This window comes from Penaeus vannamei, chromosome 20, assembly GCF_042767895.1.
Source record: "Penaeus vannamei isolate JL-2024 chromosome 20, ASM4276789v1, whole genome shotgun sequence".
In the NCBI taxonomy this organism is placed as follows: Eukaryota; Metazoa; Arthropoda; class Malacostraca; order Decapoda; family Penaeidae; genus Penaeus; species Penaeus vannamei.
The window spans coordinates 19,278,019-19,283,018 of record NC_091568.1 but is presented as its reverse complement, the minus strand read 5'-3'; the positions used below and the strand labels follow the sequence as shown (position 1 = coordinate 19,283,018).

At 52.7% G+C, this 5,000-nt stretch overlaps 1 protein-coding gene across 1 annotated transcript in view; it reads right to left on the bottom strand.

The window, feature by feature from the left end:
* The window catches only part of LOC113829812 (trichohyalin), a 77,391-nt gene that overhangs the window by 34,035 nt on the left and 38,356 nt on the right, over positions 1 to 5,000 (bottom strand). The window lies entirely within an intron of this gene.

Sequence of the window (5,000 nt, the reverse complement as noted above, 5' to 3'; positions counted from 1 at the left end):
GAGCTGAACTGTAATTAATAAGTTTGTTCCTCTGCCTCCTGAACAAACGCTGTCACTGACCGGCGTGCGCGCAGCTGCTCCCTTGGGCGCACGGTTCAGCTGAACATGCATTGGCGCGGGGAATCAATAGCCAACGTTGCTGGATCTTCGAGAGAAATAAACAAATATGAATCATCTCAGTCATATCATGAGAGAGAGAGAGAGAGAGAGAGAGAGAGAGAGAGAGAGAGAGAGAGAGAGAGAGAGAGAGAGAGAGAGAGAGAGAGAGAGAGAGAGAGAGAGAGGGAGGGAGGGAGAGGAAGAGAGAGAGAGAGAGAGAGAGAGAGAGAGAGAGAGAGAGAGAGAGAGAGAGAGAGAGAGAGAGAGAGAGAGAGAGAGAGAGAGAGGGGGGGGGGAGGGAGAGGGAGGGATGGAGAGAGAGAGAGAAAGAGGGAGAGAGAGAAAGAGAGATAGAGAGAGAGCGAGAGAGAGAAAGAAAAAGAGAGAGGAAGGAGGGATGGAGAGAGAGAGAGAGAGAGAATTACTTTTCATGTTAGGCCACATGCACATCAGGTGTTTTTATGTCATGGACAAAACATGAAAGGTGATGTTCCGGCCCTCGTAGGCCTCTCCACGTCGTCAGAGGACCTTTCAGGCCATTTACCTCGGTCTATGTAGATTTAACTTTCGAAGACGCAGTCGAACCGGGTGACGAACACGCCTGCGGCATTATTCTCTAAGGAACATATCATGGCGCGTCTCACAAGCACTGTCGACTGCAGAACGATATTTTCTGAACAAATGCCATCTCCCAAGCCCCGTGAATCTCCACGTTAGAATGCCCCGGGTGAATGATAGCGCCTGAGGTGATCAATGCTCCGGCGCGGCGAGCGAGCGTGACGCCTCAGCTGGGGCCGAGATCGTCTTAGCCGGCCCTGCCTCAGGGTGACTGACATATGGCTAGAAGACGATAAGCCTAATTGGAAATGAGCCAGACAGGTACAGTGGAGAACGAATCGTCTTGGGACAGGAGACTCGATGAAATCATTATGTAAAAGAAGGACGACCAGACTGCCTATGATAAATAACCAATAAGTTAGAAAGGCAAAAAGAGCGCGCGCGTAGTCAAGGTCCATTACACGATCCCCTGAATCAATTTCCTAAAGTGTGGAAGACCGTCTGACAGGCTGAGGGCCGTTAAGAAATGGCGTCTTGGAAATGTGTTTCGGTACTATTATGTGTCAAGGCGGAGGGCCCCACGCTGGTGCTCCTGCCCGCGGCCGCCCTTCACCTAATCATGAGAAACGCACTCTGTCGGCCAAGTCTTCGGGAATCACCGACTCTTTCTTAAAATGCTGACAGACTGAGTTTAAGGCATAGACAGACTTTCAGTTCAAATCCTATAGCTTATCATATCGTATCAAGGACAAGACTGCGAAGAGACGAGTGAAATCTACCTTGCACGTCGTCCCGTCAGGACAACCCCCCTCTTTCTCCTGCTCCTGACGTGGAGTAACTTAATCCACATCATCGCATCCCTCGCTGCCTAATGCGTGCCACCAAAATCAATGTGGTCCTCATGTCGATCACTCCTTCCCAGGCGCATGAAAACAGCGTCACGCCCCATTTCTCATGCGCAGTCATGTGTGGCGTCGCTCATTCCTTCACAAGTACAAAGCCAGAGAAACTATGCCCTTGGCCAGCGCGGCCAGGCTGTAATAAGCTACTTGGCGGAGCGTCACTCACCTGGCGATGCGAAAAGAACATATGGAGGCTTCAGTCCCGCGAGGACCCTAGCGCAAAATATTTCAATCAATTTAATTAAAAGTTTTAGCTGTGTCTGTAGGCCCCGCCATTCACCCGTTGTTCACGCGCTAATCCACGTCAAAACACCCTATGACTGACGCAAAAGAGGATAAACCACCGTATACCGTACCGGCGATCACAAGGTCCGGCCGTACCCAGCGCACCGAGGGCTCTGCACAACCCGTCCGTACATGCAGGCGGCCCGCATCCCTGAGTCCAAACATGACCACATTCCTGCCGAGCTTTCCCTGCCTTTCTCTCCCCGGCTTTCTTTCGCATTCTTCCGAGGAGAACTGAAGGTAATCGGTGTTCCTTCTGTGCATTCTGGGAAACCAACGTTTGAGCATCAGTGTTATAATCAAATACCGTAGCCATGATCGTGTTATAATGTACACGTCGTGAGAGTGCATGAGTTGTACCCAACACCTGAGGTACAAACAAGACACCTCTACCGTATTTCACCGAACGGAAACGCTGTTTCTTCCAAATTGTCAAAATAATTTATTATAATGATATTGCAATTATTCGTATCGGCTGTTGTCCAATAACTGCTTTCCATTTTGCGTCTGTTCCATCCGCATTCCCATTCAAAACAAATATGCAGGTTTCAATATCAGATATCTGAAGTAAACACCTTAGTGTACGTCTCGGTATACTTACGGGTTTCTTGTTCTACTACATGAGGATAATGTCGGTCACCCCAATATCCCCTTGCCAGGCGACGCTTTCGTACAATAAGAGCGTCTCCATTCTTGTAGCTAAATCCAGACTAAGAAACATGCCCCTACATCTCGGCCTTTAATGCCACCCACCTCATGGAGCGGTCATCAAGCCCTCTATAAAAGTGATTTATGGATCGAAATGGCGCAACTTATGTGCCATATATACGCATTTCCTGTGAACCCACCTTTGCTTCCCATCATTATGCCACGTCAATGACAGCCCTCGAGGCGCCACGGCAACGCCACCTAACCCTTCCCTTCCCCGCCCCTCTCGAGCACGCCTTCTAGCGCCCGCCCTCCCTCCAGGCCTCTCCTTCGTCGCCTTGATAAAAAAAACCCAAGCAAGAAGTTGCGCTTAGTCTGCGCCTCGAGACTGAGGCACCAATGCGGCGCTATAACTTGTAGATGCTTTTCCCCAAGAGAATGGCGGGGACGACAACGAGTCTCCCGTTCAGTCCGATGTCTGTAGCACTTCATATGATTGATCGGAATAACTCTAGGAGCGTCCATATCATTGCGTACGAATGTAGAAATCGGGGAAAATGAGCAACGCCCGAGAGCAAATATACAGCTAGCGAGTAATCACGGCATTAGAAAGTAGAAAATGAAAAATCCACAAATGTCCTGACCACGTCTGTGGTTTGTGCATGAAAGGGCTGTCTGGGCGATGGATCTTTCAGCATGACACCTCGCGCATGACAGGGTCGCCTCGAGGGGGTGCTTAGCGGTGGCGAACGCGAGTGCGGAGAACGCCTCCACCCATTCCTCCTTCTCACTCTGATTATTACCTATTTTGCTTCATATACGTGCAATTTAGCTTTCACGCCTTCGTTGGAATCCAGGCAAATGGTTCGGAAAACCGATCGCACAAGCTACAGGCAGCAGCTGTGAAAGTGAAACCCTGGCAGCCTCCCCGGTGGGAGACCCGTGGGTAGTGGATTAGGGGACTCGGTGTGTTATCCCTTACTGCACACGCATGGCGGACTTAATGGTGCGAATAAAGTAATTATATATTCCGTAACGATGGAAAGAGGAAGGGAGGGAGGGAGAAGGGAGAAGTGGAGGCAGGGGAAAAGAGAGTGAGAGGTGAGGGTGGGGGGGAGGAAGAGAGAGAGGGAGGGAGGGAGGGAGAGAGAGAGAGAGAGAGAGAGAGAGAGAGAGAGAGAGAGAGAGAGAGAGAGAGAGAGAGAGAGAGAGAGAGAGAGAGAGAGAGAGAGGGAGGGAGGGAGGGAGGGAGGGAGGAGGGAGAGAGAGAGAGAGAGGGAGGGAAGGGAGGGAAGGGAGGGAGGGAGAGAGAGAGAGAGAGAGAGAGAGAGAGAGAGAGAGAGAGAGGGAGGGAGGGAGGGAGAGAGAGAGAGAGAGAGAGAGAGAGAGAGAGAGAGAGAGAGAGAGAGAGAGGGAGAGAGAGAGAGAGAGAGAGAGAGAGAGAGGGAGGGAGGGAGGGAGGGAGGGAGGGAGGGAGGGAGGGAGGGAGGGAGGGAGGGAGGAGGGAGGGAGGGAGGGAGGGAGGGAGGGAGGGAGGGAGAGAGGGAGAGAGGAGAGAGGGAGAGAGGGAGAGAGGGAGAGAGAGAGAGAGAGAGAGAGAGAGAGAGAGAGAGAGAGAGAGAGAGAGAGAGAGAGAGAGAGAGAGAGAGAGAGAGAGAGAGAGAGAGAGAGAGAGAGAGAGAGAGAGAGTGAGAGAGAGAGAGAGAGAGAGAGAGCTGGCAGCTCATAAAACTTTCTACTCCCCGCCCCCCCGGATGTGCTCTCCGTTTAGGTTTGCGATAAAGGAACTTCATGATAAGTGACAACGATAAGAAATCTTCCCCAAGACTGCATAGATCACCACGTCAAAGAAATGCGTGTGATATCCAGATGATATTGAGAGGCGTTCAGCTCGGTAAGTTGACGCAATTAATGGGCGCCAGACAGCGGAATCTCCTTCCTGCTACCAGCGAGAAGCAGCCTCGGCGCGAGAGGGAATCGTCGCGAGGCAGCATCGCGACGCCGAGATGAAACAGGATAGCCGGCGGCTGAAGATCGCCGCGCAACGCCAGTCACAAGCCCTGCTGCGGGTCTGTTCCATCCCGACGGACCTCACGTAACACTGCCTCGAGCTCCATTTGAGAAGAAAAGTGTGACTTCCGTCTTGCTTCGTCCCGCGCTTGACTGGCGGGAAGCACTAGAAAATCCTGCTGATGTGCACGTGCGGCGACCAGTGATGCAATGCGCGCAGGTAAATCACGGGAGCGCCGCCCGGAACACTTTCCATTTCTCGCTGAAAGGCCGCCTGGCGACGCATGCGTGCCAGATTGTTTGGACGTTCACGCACCATGGGACAGGAGAGGACAGGGCTGGCGCGAAGCAGCTGAGCCAGCGGTGTAACCGAAGGACGGTGCGGGCGCGCGCGCGGGTTAGAGCGCCTGCACTCACACCGCCGCTGCCATCTGATCGCGGTCAGGACACTCGACCCGCCCGGCGCGCGCCCGCCTGCTATCGCGGCCGCACCTCCGC